This window comes from Paramormyrops kingsleyae, chromosome 23, assembly GCF_048594095.1.
Source record: "Paramormyrops kingsleyae isolate MSU_618 chromosome 23, PKINGS_0.4, whole genome shotgun sequence".
Lineage (NCBI taxonomy): Eukaryota > Metazoa > Chordata > Actinopteri > Osteoglossiformes > Mormyridae > Paramormyrops > Paramormyrops kingsleyae.
In genome coordinates this window covers 2,600,315-2,622,065 of record NC_132819.1, presented here as the reverse complement: position 1 = coordinate 2,622,065, position 21,751 = coordinate 2,600,315, and the positions used below count along the sequence as shown (strand labels likewise).

Genomic DNA, 21,751 nt, shown 5'->3' with positions numbered 1-21,751 from the left:
TCACAGCTGACACGGGGAGAAGTTGCAAATCACCGGTTTATTGTCTGACAGATTGCAATCCGGGAGCGGCCGTCTGACATACATTCAGCATGTACAGGAGGAGGCTCTGCCATATGTATCAGCTGTATCCCTTTTAAAGCCCTTTGGGCATCCCCCCCCCCTTTCTCGGTACCTTCCGTCTACGTGACAATTACAATTACAAAAAAGAACCACATGTGTGATTCTAGCCGGCTCGTAATTGTCCTTCTGGAAGGCTAAAAGATAAGTAGGGGCCGCTGATATTCTCTGTCACCCCCCCTATCTGTTCCGATTAGGTAGCCTTGCCTTGCCGGCGCGCCAGTCAGTTCTTGTTTTGATTAGTTACAGCCTTATAGAATCATTCCCTTTATTTTATTAATTATTCCCTCAATTCCCCCTTTTGATCTCCGCAAGGAGATCACCCTGATTATGCTGATTAGTAATATTTTCCCTTATTTATGAAATTTTGCATTCCCACTTTTGATCTCCGCAAGGAGATCACCCTATTGGCGGGGGAGTTGTAGTTCAAAGCTGTCCAAATGACCTTTGCCCCTCTCCGGCCCGACAGGCAGGAGAGGCATCATCTGCGCATAGGTGCCATCCCGCTTCTCTATCACGGTAGTGATTAGACGAACTGACAGTGTGCGCAGGCAGGGAATACAACAACACCCGCAAGTAACTAAAATCGCAGTAAAAGTAGCAAAGGATAATAAAAGCGAGCCCATTAAGCCTTTCCACTGTCCGAACGCTGAGGTCAGCCAAGCATCCCAAATGTTATTGATCCCGGAGTGTGCATGCATCGTTTTGGAGAGGGTCCGGAGACCCTCGAGTGCCCTGGTCACTGAGCCGTCTGGTGCTGTGTTGTTGGGAATGTAAGTACAGCATTCTTCCCCAAACATAGCGCACACTCCCCCCTTTAGGACTCCAAAGAGTTCCACACACAATCTGTCCATCCAGCCTAGGAAGGAGGGCAAAAACCCTGAGCTTCAGGGAAATTCCTCTCCCAGCCCGCCACAGGCGCGGCCCCCCTTCGGGGTCCATGGCTGGCATGGCTCACAAACCACTAATCATTAACACTTTAAGCATTTTAAGCATCACACATAACACACTTGTTTCCCCCAACATTCCCCTTTTTATCTTGATCTTCATCCAGGTCCTAGTGTTGTCTGGCGGTGGATGAGGTGCTTTTGTTCTTTCTGGTCGTTGGAGCAGGGGTGGACTACCCTGCTCTGGTTGCTCAGGTCAGGGGATTATTCTGCCCCTTCTGTTGAGACCTGAGTTGCGTCTAGTTCAGCCGAACTGACGCTCTGGATTCCTTCCCTCAGGGCCTCCTGGATCTCTGCTGTGGTTCTCCCTGGGTCCTCCGCAGCCGCGCACTGGCTCCAGTGAAACCACGTGTCGCCTTTGCCTTTCAGACGAACCGCGTGTGACGTCCTCTCCGTAACCTGGAAGGGGCCCATCCACCTGGGCTCTGACCACTTCCGTTTGATGACTTTCAGTAGGACCCACTCCGCCGTGTGTGGTTTGGCTGGCTGGTTCTCTGGTCTCGCCTCCGGGATCTGTTTAGAGAAATCTGCAACGAGACCTTGCAAACAATCATAATATGCTCTAGGATTTTGCTCCCCCTCCTCGTCGGGGGTCCAGGTTAACCCTTTCTGGGGTCCTAGGAACTGCCTGCCTGTCTGGAGCTCAAAGGGGGTGAACCCGGTCCCCCTGTTTATGGAACACCTCACTGACATCGTTGCCAGTGGTAAAGCGTCAACCCAATTCATTTTGGTCTGCGCGCAGATTTTTGCCAATTTTTGTTTTATTGTTTGGTTCATTCGCTCCACTTTTCCCTGGGACTGCGGATGATACACAGTTCTGAACGCATGTCTCAATCCCAACGCTTTCTCCAGGGTCAGTCGGTAATTCGGGTGAAGTTCCTCCTCTACCGTGATCATCTGTTTGGACACCACGTACCCTGTGACCCTCTTTGCTTCCTCATCTGCGGCCTGATTTCCTTTCGCTACCATTGTTCCTGATCCTTCATGTCCCTTGCACTTGACCACTGCCACTTTTTTGGGAAGCATCAAGGCCTTTGCCAATTCCCTCATTTCTGCTTCGTGTTTTATTGGCTTGTTTCCTGCGGTCAAGAATCCTGTTCCACATGCACTGCGCCTATAGCATATGCTGAGTCTGAGTATATGGTAACTTCTTTCCCTTCTGCTAATTTCAGGGCCTCGATAACCGCTATCACCTCGGCTCTCTGGGCTGACTGGGCTCCCCCCAGTCTGTCTGCCTTCAAGGTTACATAATCCTGGCCTTGTCTGGCCACCACTGCATACCCTGCCTGCAAACCTCCTGTGTCTGTTCTTCTCTTGCCGTCTTGCTTTCCCCTCTTCCTGCTTGAAAATAACTTTGCATATTTGAGTTAGACACCCCATGTACAACTTCAACTCATAAACCTTGTTTTTTTTTCTTTTCATAGAACTCCCCCCTTGCGCAATGGTCAAGACCATGCACATGCATTATTAGGGTGTCAACCACACGACAAAGGCACAACCAAAAATCCATCACAGTTGTGAAACAGACCATCAGAGTCCTTAGCATCCCCTTTGTTTCCACACAGAGGCCTCATAAGGGCCCCTCCCGTGGCTGAACTCACACCCCAAGCATGCAGCCTGTTCTTATCAGTATTGCAGCTTAGCTTTGTGCACCTCAAGCCCCCCTTTCGCTAAGACCTTCAGCAACGGTGGCTTCAGTGCCTGTGTATATAACACAGAGCAGATCACCCAAATACTGTAGCACTGTGATTCAATCCATCCAAATCTGCCCTAAGCATGTGTTCACATCCTTGCAGTATCCTCGCATGGATGAACTGCTGACCCCTATAGGTGATCGCAAACAAAAACTGTGACTGTTGTGTTAGGGACACACTTAAAAATGCCATCTACAAATCCACAACTGTGAACGACTCTGCAATGGGTGGCACATCTGTTAGCAGGGTGTGAGGACTGGGATCTCCCACTGATTGATCCTCCACTAACTATTTCGCTGCACACAAATCATAAACTAACCTCCACATTTTGTCTCCTGCCAACATTCCTCTACACTTTATTTCCCTTCACACTGCACTCCTATCATGCTCCACAGCCACAAACCTCTTAAGTTTCCTACATACTCTGCACTCCACTGACTCTCACCAACTCACCTTCGGTAGCAGCCTGCATTCCCTCACACTGAAATCTCTCCATCGCAACAAACAAGTATGTTTGTTCTATGTCCAATTCAGCCTATTGCTATATTGTTCCTGTATAAATGGGCCCCACTGTTCTAGAATTTCCCCAACTTTATCAGTAACATCTTCAATCCCGTATGAACTACTGTATGCTGTCCCCTATTGAACAACAAATTTTGTCGCAGAAGGCTGTACTGTCCACTGAGCACCTCTACGCCCCCCTCTGTACATTTTATGTCTATCTGCAGCTGACACAAAGCATCTCTGCCTGACAAATTCACTGGGATATGCTCTAATATTAGTATGGGCATATTTACATGTTTGTAACCTATCTGAACTTCCACTAAACAAGATTTTGGAACATACAGGTGTGTCCTGGCTGATCACAGCTCCAGCACACCAGCTGAACCAGCCTGTTCCCCAGTCTCTCCAGAGTCTGGGATCATCAAATTTGTGGGTAAATGGGTGCCCTTTGAGGAAACCCCCATCCATTGTATCTACTCACTCTGTTCCAATTAGGGACCTGAGGCCAATTAGTATCATGGGGGGCCCCAGCGACAGGAGACTGTTGGCTGTCCACAGGCTGCCCCCGGGGCTTGGGTCCGGAGAGACCACTGGTCCCTGGACTTTTTCTTTCTAGTGGTCAGCTCCTCCAGCTGCATCTGATTCCATTTCTTTGTCAGTTCCCTCTCACGCTCTTTAGCAAAGTCCTCCTCCTCTCTCTGAATGCCGGATTCTGCAGGTCCTGCTCCGTCTCAGTGCGCCACCGCTTTTCTTGAGCTTGCAGATAGGCAGCTGGGCTCTCCCCCTCCTTGATGGGCTCCACCTTCATTTCAACCACACTCAGCCATGGAGGAAACATTAGTCGCAGCTGATGCCAGCAGTTAGCACGGTAAGTTATTCACAGGAGTCCCTGTCGCCGCTGCCAGGCCACTGCTTTGCAGCAGTCTCTCCATTCCGTCTACCCCAAAAACGCAAGTCAGAACCACCTTTATGTCCCCTACCGCCAGGAGCCGACCCATAGTTTCCTCCTCAAATGCTTTTATCCATTTTCCGGCCCCTTCTGCCAGAAGTGGGAGTCTGAGAATCAGGCCCTCCAGATCCTGTCCTGCCCACGGCACATACTGTGTCTGTGCTCCGTTCACCCTCAGCGGAAGCATCGGAGTGTACCTGGTGGGGGGCTTCACAGCACTCCTGCTTCTCACTATTCTATGATCTGCATTATCCTTCTCTACTCCTTCCTCACTCTCTGTTTCTGTCTCCTTCTCCTGAAACTGACTCCATCCTTTAGATGGAGGGTTAGGGGTGTCCAGCAGATGCACCAGCCCTTCTGCATTACTATCACTTGCTCCGTAACCCACCTTTATCTCACTCCCTTGTTTCTCAGGCCCACATGCCTGGCCTTCTGTTCTTCTCTCACTCCCTCGCAGTCCTTCCTGTACTGCCTGCCGCAGCAATGCACTCACTTCCCTGTATCCATCTAAACAACTTGCCGTTCCATTCTGCTCCCTACTTCCTTCATCCTTCTGTGTCACCTCACCTCTGAATTCTACCTTCCCCTCTATTACTGGAAACTGACCCTTGTATGAAGGAGGGGGGGCTTCCACTAACGGACACTGACTTTGATATGACAGTGGCCATATTTCTTCCTGCCTCATCTCTTCTTTCTCACCCCCCTTCTTCTCATTTAGTGCCTTTCTCACTGCTTTCTGCTCCCTTCTCCAGGCCTCTCCCTTTGCTTTAAATAACCTCAATACCTCCAGTTCCTCACTCCTTTTCTTTTTACGCCTTTCTGTGTTCTTATTAGCCTTATGATACTTTATCAGAGTCTCCATCTCCTCACACACTGCCACATCCCATGTGCCCCCTTTAGGCCACTTAGTTACCAGGGCCTTTGATCTATTCCCCCACTTTTTAGACATCTTTTCTATCCTCGCTTTAAGCAGGGGGTGCTCTCTCCCCAACTGCTGTACTGGTGTTTCTGCTGCCTTTACCGGGGCCTGCATTTTAATGCTTTTCTGCACTCTACTGTCACTTGAACTGTTTTCCTGTCTAAAAATGAACAGAGTTCCTCACAGTCAACCCTTGCTCTGTTCTTTTTTTTTTCCCTTTATTTTATTAATTATTCCCTCAATTCCCCCTTTTGATCTCCCCCTTTTGATCTCTCCCTGACTGTAGCTACCTTGATGTATGGCTCTAAATTATTTATTATTATTTATTATTATTATTATTATTATTATTATTATTTATTTTCTACTTATTTCCTCTCTTAACTAAAATCCCTAACACTGCACCCAATTATCTACGGGCACAAATATACTAAAACCTCTTGTCTATAAACTGTTATTTTTCTCACAAAGATGTGCTTTAATACCCTTTATCTCTAAACTTAGTCTCTATAATCCATAAAATCTATTAATCACAATATTTTATTCAAATACATTATTTTAAGATTTATCAAAGTTCTAAATTTACCAACCCGCACTTCCACTACTGTCAATGACGTTTTATGGAAATGCACAAATGCTCTATCCAGACCCCTGCTAACTTGATCTCTTCTACTTCGTACTTATTTCTGCTTTATACATCTTTACTTGCAACTTATCTGTTGAACATATACGTGGGCTTCCCCCAATTTAGCCCAAAACTGCGTACGTAATTATTTTCCCCACTTCTGCATCAAATTAGCGCTCGCTCTCTGGCGTGCTGCTTCGTCCCTCTGCCTAGCATGCTCTCTCTCCGTTTTCCAGAATACCTCTCCCAATGAGCGCCTGTCTCCTATCTGCTGTTCAGCACCCCGGACCACTGCACACATACGCCCCCAGGCGTCAGCTACCTCCTTATCCTTATCTTCTTCACCACTTGCCCCTTCTATGGCTTCCTTCACCACCTGGATCTGCTTTCCTAGTGGCTTTCACACTGCATTTCCGGGGGCGCCCATCCCCCGTCATCTAGCTCCCGATCAAACTCGCGGTCCATTTTTAATCAGTCCTGACTGTTTTAATTCCTCGTCTAGCAGCCCTTCTGCCTCCGGATGTGGGTTCAGCCACCCACACTCAGTACACCACCTTATCTTAGTCGAATGTCCTACCAACAAACACCACCAATACATAAATCAACAACTTCTAAAATAATAAGACTATATTCAGAGCAGCTTACTGTTGTGTCCCCCCTGAACAGGGCATGCCCCACAAGCCCAATCCCAGTCAAACAGACCCGCTCCCAGCCGAAACCCCCCCGATCCCCAGCAATGTCAACTTGGAAGGGGGTGTTCTGTGAGAACTCCCCTTCGGTTCTGACAAACTGTAAGACCGCAAGCAGTGACAGCAGAGCCACGGGCAAGTTCAACCAACAGAGAGCGAGTGATAAGCACCCAGGACAGGAAGAACCCACAACACTGCTCACACACAAACCAGTCCAACTGCACCCAAGCTGGTGCTTTGATTCACCCTTTATTTTTTTTTTTAATTTTTTATTTTTGGGAGGAGGGACCTTATTCCCTCCTCCCAATCTAGATTTCGGGGGTCCTGAATTCCCCGGGTCTCCCACCCAGCTTTTCTACCGCTCGTCAGCAAATAGTGGGGTTGCCACACCAAGGACAACGCGGGGGTCCCGTACCCTCCGCTCCCTAAAATTCTATTTCCCTGCGGGGGTCCCGTACCCTCCGCTCCCTAAAATTCTATTTCCCTGCGGGGGTCCCGTACCCTCTGCTCCCTAAAATTCTATTTCCCTGCGGGGGTCCCGTACCCTCCGCTCCCTAAAATTCTATTTCCCTGCGGGGGTCCACAAACACAATACATAGACAACACAGTGCGTGCAACCTCTCCTCCGTCTTAATTTACCGACGGGCCCCTGGACACTTCAAACTGCTCAATTTGACATATCCAATGTGCAGATTTTGATGTAACAGGCTCTGCTCACCTCTTCTAGTCGGCGCCTCGCAGTTCTCTGTGTCCAAGTAGGCTGCGTCACCACTTAGCCGAATCCTGCGAATCTCCTGGGGATCCCGGACGAGCCCCCAAATTGTTGGAGCACGGCGTCTCCACCGGGTCCGTGGATGAGAAGAGATTCACAGCTGACACGGGGAGAAGTTGCAAATCACCGGTTTATTGTCTGACAGATTGCAATCCGGGAGCGGCCGTCTGACATACATTCAGCATGTACAGGAGGAGGCTCTGCCATATGTATCAGCTGTATCCCTTTTAAAGCCCTTTGGGCATCCCCCCCCCCCCCTTTCTCGGTACCTTCCGTCTACGTGACAACCACATGTGTGATTCTAGCCGGCTCGTAATTGTCCTTCTGGAAGGCTAAAAGATAAGTAGGGGCCGCTGATATTCTCTGTCGCCCCCCCTATCTGTTCCGATTAGGTAGCCTTGCCTTGCCGGCGCGCCAGTCAGTTCTTGTTTTGATTAGTTACAGCCTTATAGAATCATTCCCTTTATTTTATTAATTATTCCCTCACCTTTTAGAGTTAATGTTACCGATGTTCGATAATATTACCCGCGGGTGTTTGATGCGAAGGACGCAAACAGAAACGCCACTCGCGCCCGCAGCTGTCGGTAACACTCACAAGGACAGACAAGTACACACGTAAAAATAAGAGTAAAAAATGAAAACAACAACAACCACCCACGTAACCGTGCTGGCACACAAACGCTCAAATATACTTTACAGATAATTCAAATCAAATCAACCGCTTCAACAGGCACACAACACAACACAAGTGCACACAGCGACTACACCACTCCCGAACAGTACAGCAATCCCAGCAGCCTCTACAGCAATCCCAGCAGCCTCTACAGCCTCTACCTGCAAATTCGCTCAGGTATTTATGTAATACTGTATAGAATGTACATACTGTACTGCACAGACGCTGGTTTGGTTTCAACTTCGGTAGGGACCAAATCCACCCTAAATGCCCCATTCTGTGTGTTTCCCATGTTCTCTGAATGTGGTGTCTCTTTGTTAGCACTATATATGTTTTGTACTCCTCATAAATAACTTGTCTGCACTACACATTGTGATTCCTAGGTGATGTTCATGTTGCTCGAGCACCGAGTACACTGATTGAAATACCATCTGACTCTGAATATTGTGATTATGTACAGCAAATTAGTCTGAGGTGCTCTTTAAAGAAAGGTTTCTATATACATGACGTGAGCAGAGCTCCTGTGTGAAGTTCTAATATCAAACAGCTCCAGAGCTGAGTCCTACCTGAAGAGGCACGGTGAGGAGAGCCCAGGACCAGCAACACCACAGCAGGGAAAACCATGAAGCCTGATGTGTCTTTGAGTAGGGGCCCCATTTTGAAGGTTTGAGGGTTAAGTATTGTTACAATTCCAGGAAATTAGGAAACCACTAAATATGAAGTCGATATTCAAATATAAAAGCTGTGGGGAAGAAACATTTGGCAATGAAACATGATATTGTTTCCTTGTTTGAGGTAGATCACAGTCCATACTTTAGTGCAGATATTCTCAACCCATGGGTCGCGACCCAATTTGGGTCATGGCAAGTTTTGAAAGGGTCGTGAGGCAGAGTTGGAAATGTAAGCATTTTATAAACAGCAAGCTCTTATGCTGATCCACGATCAGATTTCCCTGGCCCAATCCTAGAATTAACCTATATAAACGGGTCTTGCGTCTGCAAGTGCTTAGCACAAAACTAGTGAACACTCAACCAATCCACAAAGCCAACACACACATGCTTAATTTAAGATTCACTGGCACATCCAATCAGATTTGTGCAAAACGGTACTGATTAACGTAAATTGCAGAGTGCACTCCATGGTCATAGTGTTCATTTAAACCTACACTTGATATAGGATCATGACTAGGGTTGCCACCTATTACTTGTGAAAAACCAAGACACTTGGGGGGGGGGGATTAAACCATTTTTGCAGATATACTATGTTAATATTTGTAGGACACCCTATCGCCTCTCTTGCCTGGATTTGTCCTGACGCAGACTCAGTCTCTCTCACTCAGGACTCCTTTGCCAGCTACTGTCCCTTGCTACATTAAATGCAGATTTTTTGCTTTAACAAGTAAATATACATGGTCTAATTATAATCTATTATAAAACCTAATCCTAATATGTCTGAAGGTATACTCCCTTTAGAAATGAAAACATTATTATAAGTATAATCTATAATCTATATACTGTAGTTGGATACCTGATGTGTACTGAGAAGTTGATATTTTCCTGGCCCAGAGAGGTTTAGGCCTGCAAAATAACTGGAAACCTGGCAGCTGATTTAAAGTAATGTGTACAATATCTGATTTTTGCGGTGTTAAATCAATCTGGGTCAACACAATTTCCATCCATCCGTCCATTGTCCAACCCGCTTATCCTACTGGGTCGCGGGGGGTCCGGAGCCTATCCCGGAAGCAATGGGCACGAGGCAGGGAACAACCCTGGATGGGGGGCCATCCCATCACAGGGCACACTCACACACCAGTCACACACACATGCACATCATAGGGCATTTTCAGCAACTCCAATTAGCCTCAGCATGTCTTTGGACTGTGGGGGGAAACCGGAGTACCCAGAGAAATCCCCACGACGACACAGGGAGAACATGCAAACTCAACACAATTTCATTTTTTCTATATAGTGAGATACCAGCTGTGTATTGACAAGAATATGACGTTTTATTCAGGTGTCATATTTCAAGAGAGGTTTATTGTCAATACAACAATATACACTGGTATACAGTGTTATCAAATGCTGTTTCACGCCAGCCCCACATTGTGCATTTATATAGAATATCAAAATAAATCAATGAATAAATAAATACAATTATAAATAAAAACGTTAACGCGTGAACCGCGTAGTTTTGGATGCCTGTCCAGCTACAAAAAAAAGCTACATATGGTAAAAGAAAAATTACCAATAATTTTCATGAAAAACATTTTCATTATATGCGAAAGTTCTATCGTTTAAATTCACTGACAAAAGGTCTAACTGATAAACTGCGCAGCTTTCGCCACCTTGAACGCTCCCGCTACTACAGCGGCGAATAAGGAATTAACTTCAGTTGCAGAACGAGCCGCTGCCAAATAAGAAGCCAAACGAATCAGAAGCTGCGAATAAGTAGCCGACTTCAGTCTCATCTTGAAACCCCAGTTTAATAAAACGCACTGAACACAGGCAGCCCTATGAGTTCTGCGCTTCCATTAGCTAAGGAAAGTGTGTCAGGGTCAGCTCCTGTTGTTCCACTCTGTGTCCCTTCCCCGTATAGCCAGCAGGCGTTGCTGGTCATCCTGTCCCTCCTGTTGTCAGTCTTTGTGTTTTCCCCTGCTCCCTGTCGGCCTCATTGAGCATACGGTTACCTATTAACTCCTCTGTTGTGTGTTCGAATCCCACCTCCTCTGTTTTAGTATTTTGTTCCCTAGTGTTTCATTTGTATGAGTTTTTCTAGTTCCTGTGTCTTGTGATTTGTATTTGGTTTGATTATTTGTGCCCATGCTTGTGTTTCTACCTGTCTGTTATTCCCCTAGTGTAGATTCTGTTTCCTTGTTTCTGTCAGTGTCTTAGTTTTCCCCTCCCAGTCCTTGAGTTAATTATTAGTTTCACCTGTGACCTGTTTTCCCAACCCTTGTTGATTAATCTCACCTGCCCTTTGCTAGTCTTGTTACCCCTCTGTATTTATAAATCCATGCTTCTGTTCAGTTCCCCAGTTGTTTGTTGTGATTGTTGGATGTCAGTAAAGTCTGTATGTTACTAGATGATGATATATGTAGTTTGTGTTTAGTTCTTTACCTACCTGTCAACCTGCTCCTGGTAACCATAAACCTTTTGTTGTTTAGCCTTAGTTATCCCTTTTCAGTTTTGACCCCTCGTGGTCTGTTTTTTTTTTTTTTTTAGTTATTTCTAGTGTCTTTCTGTTTAAATAAACCCCGTTTTGTCTGGTGAGCCGCAAGTGGGTCGTCCACCTTCCTATCTGCCTGCATCATGCCTTGGCCTCGCACCAAACCCGACCGAGTGCTTCAAATCCCCTTCTAGAGCTGAACCTGTATCTATCAGGCCCCTTAACAATAAGCCCCTCATATACACTCACCTAAAGGATTATTAGGAACACCTGTTCAATTTCTCATTAATGCAATTATCTAATCAACCAATCACATGGCAGTTGCTTCAATGCATTTAGGGGTGTGATCCTGGTCAAGACAATCTCCTGAACTCCAAACTAAATGTCAGAATGGGAAAGAAAGGTGATTTAAGCAATATTGAGCGTGGCATGGTTGTTGGTGCCAGACGGGCCGGTCTGAGTATTTCACAATCTGCTCAGTTACTGGGATTTTCACGCACAACCATTTCTAGGGTTTACAAAGAATGGTGTGCAAAGGGAAAAACATCCAGTATGCGGCAGTCCTGTGGGCGAAAATGCCTTGTTGATGCTAGACGTCAGAGGAGAATGGGCCGACTGATTCAAGCTGATAGAAGAGCAACTTTGACTGAAATAACCACTCGTTACAACCGAGGTATGCAGCAAAGCATTTGTGAAGCCACAACACGTACAACCTTGAGGCGGATGGGCTACAACAGCAGAAGACCCCACCGGGTACCACTCATCTCCACTACAAATAGGAAAAAGAGGCTACAATTTGCACGAGCTCACCAAAATTGGACAGTTGAAGACTGGAAAAATGTTGCCTGGTCTGATGAGTCTCGATTTCTGTTGAGACATTCAAATGGTAGAGTCAGAATTTGGTGTAAACAGAATGAGAACATGGATCCATCATGCCTTGTTACCACTGTGCAGGCTGGTGGTGGTGGTGTAATGGTGTGGGGGATGTTTTCTTGGCACACTTTAGGCCCCTTAGTGCCAATTGGGCATCGTTTAAATGCCACGGCCTACCTGAGCATTGTTTCTGACCATGTCCATCCCTTTATGACCACCATGTACCCATCCTCTGATGGCTACTTCCAGCAGGATAATGCACCATGTCACAAAGCTCGAATCATTTCAAATTGGTTTCTTGAACATGACAATGAGTTCATTGTACTACAATGGCCCGCACAGTCACCAGATCTCAACCCAATAGAGCATCTTTGGGATGTGGTGGAACGGGAGCTTCATGCCCTGGATGTGCATTCCACAAATCTCCATCAACTGCAAGATGCTATCCTATCAATATGGGCCAACATTTCTAAAGAATGCTTTCAGCACCTTGTTGAATCAATGCCACATAGAATTAAGGCAGTTCTGAAGGCGAAAGGGGGTCAAACACCGTATTAGTTTGGTGTTCCTAATAATCCTTTAGGTGAGTGTATATTTGCATTATACCAACAATCAGATCAGAGGCATATTAGCCAGCAGAATGTTTAATCTTGATTCATTCATCCTCCACAATAAATAGACTTAATGATAGAGGGGGGACACAAAACAATCTCCAACGCCGGTTACCCCAGTCACCTTCGAATTTTTAAAACTCAGGGATACTTTACTCACGGACAAAAACGCATTTTCCCATGTGCGACTTCCAGATTCAAAGTTAATAATAATCAGCAATATACGTATGGAGCTAATATTATGACAAAACTATTTGAATGTGAATTGTGTAAATTTGAATTATTTACAAGTGTTATTTATCAAAACTGAATATTATATGGGATTTAAAATAGCTTTGAATTTGGTTTTGATTTTATTTTGGATTTGAATTTGAAATTATTTTACTTGAATATTAAACATTTGAAAATTAACACAACTGATTTTTTTTAAGGCAGAGTTTTATAGACATGTATTTTCAAACAAGGAATGTTTTGTTCTGAATTCTAAGACTGTAGATATCCAGTTTTTTTTTTTAAATACAACTTAAAGTTTTCAAGATGAAGAAGAAATTCGGAAAATCAAATTCAATTTTCTAAAATTCAAACACAGAAATTCAGATCGTACAGAAAGTAGGTCAGAGGTCATCCACAGGGAGGCGTAGATGATCTCCGAAAAGTCGAACGAAGCATTTTGGCCAATTACTACGGATCCCCTAAGGTGACAAGGGAACAGAAAAAAAAACGGCAGAAGGAAAAAAAAAAACGTCATGTTTTGCATTATAACCCAAAACTTTTGCGATATAACCCAAAACCTTTGCGATATAACCCAAACCTTTTGCGATATAACCCAAAACAAACAAACAAAAAAAAAAAACAAACAAAAAAAACAATAGATCCCTGCCCAAAACACAATAGAAAATAAGTAATGGATTTAATGGTTATAATGGGAATTGCATTGGTTTTAATGGTGTATACTGGTATGTGATGGATTTTATTGGTGTTAAATCCTATTGGAAAAATGCCCAAAACATACTACAAAAAGGAATTTTGTAATGGTTTTACTTGAAAAAGTTAATGGTTCATAATGGTATTATAATGGAAACCATTAGAATTTCTGTGATGATTTCTATTGGGCTTCTATTGTTTTTTTTTTGTTTTTTTTTCAAGCAGGGAAACATGCCTCTGTGAAGTTTCTTATTTACTCAAGTGATCTGAATTCCCTAGTTCAATTTTTATCAGATTATTCAAGTCAGCCTATGTGTTTCTATGATGCTTCAAAAACATTATTTCTCTGTTCACGCTCCACTTCATCTGCCAATGAATTCAACGATCTTATCAGATCTCCAGCCGCCACGTTTCAAACGATCTTAACGTAACACGCTTCCGCCAATCCCCGCCTTGACGCAATGATCGCCGTAGGGTGGGCGTGGTCAGCTCGGAATGCATTTTCAAAGCCGCATTGAATTTTGCTACAAATATCTCACGGCGTCATGATGAAAATGCAATCGTAAGTGTCCTAACTGTTAGTCTAAATGCATTTAGGACAAATAACATTTAAATGATAATTTTGCTACTGTTTCTGCTTGGACACGTTACACATATCAAATCAATTTGGGTTATACATTTTCATTTTAATTTTGCTACTTATAAAGCATTAAAATAGTATGCACTTTACAACTTAAGACTACTGTTGGAAATGGCAAATGTAAATAATATAATTTAATTTTCAATTTCATTCTGCACCAAATTTTGCACGCGTGGAGGTGATGGAAAATGTAAATTTACATACAGAATTACATTGCCATTTTGAATATTGCGTTGCCATTTTGAATATTGCATTGTCATTTTGCATATTGCATTGCAAATTGAATTTTGCTACACATATGCTTCCATAGCCTACTAATTTGCCTAGCGCTTTGCAGATAAATATTTGCTCGCATAGCCACCAATCAAATTAATTCATATTCTAGCCAATCATAAAGCTGCAGGTAAGGTAACAACCAATCCTGGCCTTCCAGTAAAAAACATGCTGAAGAAGATGAAGGTGTTAGACCAGGACTTTATACGGGAAGATAGTAGTCAGAATTTTGAATAAATCCAACGATTTGATAAAAATTGTACTGACGTACAGAATAAATTAGCCACGCTAGCTGTAATGATATGATAACGCCTTATCAAACTATGATGCAATTAATTTGTTTACCGATGCTAATTCTATCATGACCTGCTCGTTCGATCCTCCTGTGTGCCACGCCCCCCTAGTTGCCTCCTGTTAATTCCCGATTGTAATCACCTGTTGCCTGTTCTGTTTGGCCTATCCTGTGTATTTAGTCCGCGTCTGAGTCAGTATTCCCCAAATCAGTCATTGATGTTGTCTGCCGTATTGTCCTGTCCGCTCCAAATAAACCCCGTTTCTACCCGTAATCACGGCTCGACTCCCCTGCTTCCCCGCTCGCCCGCACGCGACGCAACAAATTCCATTTTTAGCTGGGTGTTTCAGCTGACGTGTTTTTAAAATTAGCAATAAACTTTTTTGAATGCTTATAGGTTACTTGTTAAATCAGTGTTTCATACCAAGTCTACTAAGACCGATATGTTTTGTTTTTTAATGTCTTACAACGTACGTAGCTAATCTAATAATAATAATGAATAGATATGTTATTAAAAGGAGTGCTGTAGTATTTTATTCTAAGTTCTAAGTTACATGAACATACAGTATAAAACAAGTAATTCATGATACAGTAATTATCCAGTAGTACGGTTATGGTATGCAGGACACCAGTGGTTTTATGATTGGCTAGAAAATGAATTAATTTGATTGGTCGCTATGCGAGCAAATATTTATCTGCAAAGCGCTAGGCAAATTAGTGCCAAAATTATTTATATGCGCAAGTGTGAGTTTGCACTCGCAGGTTGGTATTTGCAGGAGGACTTGGATTTGCAAAACAGGTTTTGTACTTGAAAATCATTCTATCTTTGTAAAAAAAATATTTTTATGAAGATGTTTGGTTTCGCATTTACAAAAAATATTGACTTGTATTTGCAAAATATTTTTTTTTGTGAATGAAAATTGTGTTCAGTGCGAGCAAATTTCTTTTTACGGGTGCAAATTGGAAAGTACACATACAAGTACATATGGCACTATTCTGACTCCATAGTAACTCTTGCGTCTTGCATTCAGATGTGACCAACCTGGATGCCGGTGCTGATCCAGGGCCGGCGGGCTTTCTTCGCTTTCAATGAAGCGGGGTCCTTGGTTCCCAATGCGCAGATTCCGCAAGTAAGCGGCTTGTATGTAGAAATATGGACATTCAGGCTACACCCATCGGCAGGTAATGGAAGGCAAGCTACGATTACCCTGGACCGCAGAACGCATCTGATCAAGGCTGGGACATGTAAGGGGATGTGTGCACGATTTCCAGTTCCAGTAAACCACGCCCCTTGACCTCATTTTTGTAGTAGGCTAACAGCGTCCGTAATTACATTTTTGCTTGTAAAAACTCACTTATGTATATGTGGACCTGGAATTCTTGCTAGTCAAAATGTAATTAGAGATATCTATAATAGGGGTTCTTACTAGTAAAAATTTTATTATAGAGCTATATATGATTTTTTACTAGTAAAAATACACTTCTTACTAGCAAAAAATTATCGTTCTTACTAGTAGGAATTGCATTGTAGACATCTTGAATTCATATTTTTTACTAAGAATTAAGTTATGACAATTTAGTCTTATACTAATAAAAGACAGTTTGTCTTACCATAGAACTGGAGTCATGGTTCAGTGTTAAGCAGGGAATGGGTAGTATTTTCTCTTAGTTTTCTGACCCATGTAAGTTGGAGTGTACTAAAGTTGAAAGGTTGCAAATTACAATGTTATTTGTCAGATGCTCAGACACTAGGGTGACCACCTAATCCATGTCAGGAGGGACACTATGAGCTACTTCAGCTTTTACGAACTACTTTAAAGCTGAAAGGGTTCTGTGCTCTGCTAAAATGTTTGGTTAGTTCCTAGATTGAAAGACTCATCCAGCTGTTTCGCATTAACATTACTGATACATATGCATGATTATAGGAGACTGACCAATCAGCACACGGCAAGAACCCAGTGATTAAGTGAAATCCTGCTCCTTTTAATTGAAATGTATGAAATGGTGGTTTACAAATCCTGTTGTAGCTCATAGTGTCCCTCCTGACATGGATTAGGTGGTCACCCTATCAGACACACAGCCTCTTATAATGGGAATAGACTTGGCCTAAGATTTCTTGTGTGAGCGCATGAGATTGATGTTGAAAGGGCGAGTGTCCTGCCAGACAAGGCTGTGGGGGATGTGGGAGTGTCCTGGAGTTTTTGCTCAGAGGAGCAGAAGAGGGGGCCCTGGGGGTGAAGGAGCTATAGTCAAACCTGTTGAAAAACACTGCTACTTTGGAAATTTTGGAGCATGTCAGGAAAGGTAACGTGTCTATTTTCAAACTTGTTCTGACAGGAATTTTTTTCCCCTTCTTTTTTTTTTTAGTTATTCATGTAGTTGTTGGAGCAAGTTTTGGAATAGATGCATTATAAAGTTTGCTGGTGACTAGGTCATAGTTATACTGGGGGGGCTTGATCACGGTCCAGTGTGAACAATTATAGTGCAACAATGTCTTTATTTTTTGAGAAAAATGCATTCTTTTAATGTGTGCACCAAAACCACACCGTGACTATGTTTTATAGAACTTCTATTGAATTGGTTCTGTCCTTTTGTATGGTGGCATGATTTGGGAACCTGAGTCAGGCCAATAAAAGTAGCCTTTTTCGGCTTGTTAGGATGGTCAGTAAAGTCACAAACTCAACTCTCTGACCTTTATGATTGGCAGGTCATAAGGAAGCTTTCTGCCACCCTATAGAGGGAGTTTGTGCTTTAAATAGAAGATTGCCCTGTCCTGTCCTGCCCCCTTCTATATGTCAGTTCCCTGTTCCCTGTTCTTTCGACCAAACTGCAACTGCTCCTAAAGGTCTGTCTGAAGATTTGAGGAGAAATGAATATACAGAGGAAGCAGAGCTAGAAAAGGCATTATTAAAAACATTAAATTACGGAGAGGATGTGGAGGCAACTCTGCATCTAAAGGGACCCCATAGGCATGGAGAGCTGATCTAATGCGCAGATACATAAAGAATGTAGATGCCGGAATGTTATATTGAGCCTTAATATCCTGAAATGTCCTTAGACCTTTATCATTGAACAGATCCCCAAAAGTGGTAATATTGCATTCTGCCCACTGAGAGCATCTAAATGGAGAGTTACCAGATAGAAACCTATGGTTATTGAAAAGAGGAAGATGATAATGCCAGTTTGGTATGGGGCCAGCCTGTCTTTCCAAAGACTTCCACATGGACACTAGATGGGATATGAGCATAGAGTTTAAAATTAGGAAAGGAGAGACCTCCATCCATCCTACTACGCTGAATAGTGGTCAACCTGATGCGAGGGCGCTTCCCATTCCAGATATACTTGAGTAGGATGGAATCCAATCGGTTCCAGAAGTGAGTAGGGGGAGGCAAAGGTAACATGGCACTGAAAAAGTTCACACGCGGTAGGATATTCATTTTAACAACTGAGATGCATGCATATAGGGAATTAGGTAAATGTGTCCAGTTTGAAAGATCGGCTGTAATGACTGACAGGATTTTCTTAAAGTTATTGTTCACAGTATTGTATAGAGAAGGATAGATGTCTATGCCTAAATAACAAAAAGAGGAAACAGCTGGTGTGGTGTCAGGAAGTGGGAAAGAGCTAGAGTCAAAATTTAGGGGGAGAAAACATGACTTGCTCCGGTTAATCTTGTAACCTGAGAGATAATTGAAATGGTCAAATAATGCAAGAATATGTGGTATAGATGAGGCAGGTTTATTTACAAATAATAAAATATCGTCGGCATATAATGAAATGTGGTGAGATGTATTTTTCACATTGATGGGAGGGATTATGTCTGATTGCCTGAGCCAGGGGTTCCAATGACAGAGCAAACAACAGAACAAGGGGAGAGAGGACAGCCCTGGCGCGTGCCTCTACTCAAAGAAAAGGACTGTGAACATATTTGACCTGTTAAAACAACTGCCCTGGGATTACTATATAAGACTTTTATCATGTTAATAAAGTCAGAGCCTAAACCCATATGTTCCAGGACAGACCAAAGATAGTCAAACTCAAGGCGGTCAAAAGCTTTCATAGCGTCCAAAGAAAAAACACCACAAGGGGCCTCTGATTGATCAGCAGAGTAAATTATATGTAGTAAGTGACGGATATTGTCAGAGGCTGAACGAGATTTTATAAACCCTGTTTTGTCTTCATGAATCAACTTGGTCATAAAAGATTCTAAACGGCGTGAGAGAACTTTGGCATACAATTTGACGTCTACTCCAAGCAAGGAAAGTGGACGGTAACTAGTTAAGTGGTCCTTATCTTTTTTCAAAAGAAGAGAGATAACAGCTGTGTTGATATCTTGTCTAAAGGACCCTTGTTTAACAGAGTAATTTATCATGTCAAGCATGAGTGGACCCAGCTCCAACCAAAAAGAGAAATACAACTCAACAGGAATCCCGTCCAAGCCCAGGGATTTGCCCTTTCTCATACATTTCTTGTATGAATCTTGTAGTTCTTGAAGCGTAATTGGTTCAGCCAGAGAAGTGGACTCAGAATTAGACAATCTGGGTAAGGTAAGAGACGAAAGAAAAGATGAAAACATAGGTTTGTCACAGGAAGACTCAGACGTGTACAGGGTAGAGTAGAGAGAATGGAAGGTGTCATTGATACGTTCAGGGTCAGTAAGGACCTCACCAGAGGGGTGCTTTATAGCAGGTATATTAGCAAACTTTTGATTGCTCAGCAGTTGTAGAGCCAGCAGATGGCTGGGCCTACTCCCGTTGAAATAGTAATTTTGTCTGGTTCTCTGAATCAGGAATTTCGCTTTGACTTTAAGCAGCTGATTCAGTTCCGTTCTCACCACACTAATTCTAGTGGCTGTTTGGAGAGAAAAAGAAACTTGATTTGATGCCTCTAGAGAAGTGAGCTCAGCCTCTAGATTAGAAATTTTCTTGGTACGAGATTTATGTAGATATGATGCATATGAAATTGAAAAGCTACGGATAAAGCCCTTGACTGCATCCCAGAGTATACATGAATCATCCACTGAGCCTTGATTTATATTGATAAATTCTAATAGACTAGCCTTGAATGAAATGCAAAAATTTTCATTGGGAAGTAATGTAGGATTAAACCTCCAACGAGGGGCCGGTGAAGGTCGATTAACTAGTGCCAGTCTCAAAACATTACTACTATGGTCAGATAATGACATAGGACAAATGTCTGAGCTAAGTAAGGAAGAGAAAAGAGTGCAAGAGAGAAAAACTAAATCAATCCGTGAATAAGACTTATGCCTAGAGGAAAGAATGTGTAGTTCCTTCCAGAAGAATTAAACATATGCCAGGAATCCAGCAAAGACAACGAAGAGGTACACCGGCTGAGGTTGTCAGTGCAGAGTGACTGTGAGTGGGATTCACTCTCACCTGATCTATCCAAATCATGTGACATGACTGCGTTCATGTCAGCCCCCATCACCACCTCGCAGTCAGACATATTGAGAAGGTAACTGGTCAGTATAGAGAAGAGGTTAGGATCATAGGTAGGAGGAGCGTAGACAGAAAGAAAGGCTAACTTCCTATTTTCAAACAGAACTTTTACATGAGTTATTCTGCCATCTGTATTACTACCCTGCTCAAGTGTATCAATACAAAGGTTCCTATGTATCAAAATCATCATACCCTTAGTTTTGTCAGTAGCTGTTGAAGTAGAGACGACGTTGTAAAGCTTATTATTGCACCTGTGAATATCCTCTTTCTTAAGGTGAGTTTCTTGAATCAGCGCTAAATCAATTTTCCTCCTTCTCAACAAATCTAGAGAACAAACACGTTTATGTGCCATTGACATTCCAACTAAGAATATTTAGATTAGTCATAGCTATCAAATGTTTGAGTAGATGAAAAATGTAAAAGAATATTAAGGATTAATCTCACCAGATGCTTACCATTAGCCCACCCCCCTCCTTCCCCAAAAATAAAAAGTAAAGGAAAAAAAACCTGAAAAACAGTTCCCTCAATGCAGACTGGGCACTGAACAAGCCCAAGTCCACCATCCTCCCTTTTAGTAATCTGTGACATCAGTAGTGGTCTGCACACAATCTGGGAGCCGACACAAGCTCACTAATCTAATTAAAAAATGATCACCTCTATGCTTAAGTATGAGGTAAAAAAAAAGACAAGAAAAACAACAACAACATTGCAAACATAAATTGGCCATATTACACAAACAGCAATGTTATGATTCAAAACCGATTGAATTCACCACATGGGAAACAACAAAGATCAAGCATAATAGCCAATAGAATAAAACAAAATTGACATTTTCCTGGAAAACAGAATCAGATATCATAAAACACATAAGACATAGTTTGCAAGTTTAACTCTGAGGAGAGGAAGAAACAACGCGAAGCCCTACTGTTATGGAGAGTTTCAAAACAATGGTGCTAACAGTACTAGTGGTAAAGGCTTGGCTAGCATGAAAGATTCCAAACATCATTAGTCCATAGCACGACGTTACCTGTGTCGATAGCTTCAGATAGGGGTGGGCGATATAACCAAAATCTTCTGTCACGGTAGAAGCAATTTTCTACCTCGATAACGATATATATCACAATATAGCAATTTGTATCTGGAAATGCATAAATAAAAATTCAAACACAAAGAAACTGTTTTATATAATGTAATTTTATTTAAACTGTGAATTGCAGCATTACTTTAAGTAAAAAAACAACCATACTGTTTACTGCAATGTATTGTACTGCATTTTTTGACTTTGGCCATATTCGTTTGGATGCTTGGATTTGAGATGATAGAAAAGGATTGACGTGTTTCCACCGCTTGCTAAAACAGTGCTCTTGCATACCTTGCAAATCACATTCGTCTCATTCGTATCACTTTTCCTATACCCAAACTAATTCCACACCACAGACGATGCACCTTTTTTCTTTACAGTCTCCTCGTTGTTGGTTTCGTCACATGTAAGCAAACTATCCGCTGCACCATCTTCTTCCATTGTCAAAGTGAAAGTGTATTGCGTGGTTACCAAACGTGCAACGTCAGGTGATCTCAATCGCAATTAAGACAATAGACCAAAATCTCTATCGGTTGACAAATTTCTA

General features: G+C 42.9%; 1 long non-coding RNA gene across 1 annotated transcript; it reads right to left on the bottom strand.

The window, feature by feature from the left end:
* Positions 1–5,347: 5,347 nt before the first annotated feature.
* Positions 5,348–15,928, bottom strand: LOC140581904 (uncharacterized). The gene is made up of 2 exons (XR_011984945.1): positions 15,707–15,928; positions 5,348–8,628 (listed from the first exon to the last, which is right to left on the bottom strand). It is a non-coding gene; the product is annotated as an uncharacterized lncRNA (long non-coding RNA).
* Between the last annotated feature and the right edge of the window lie 5,823 nt (positions 15,929–21,751).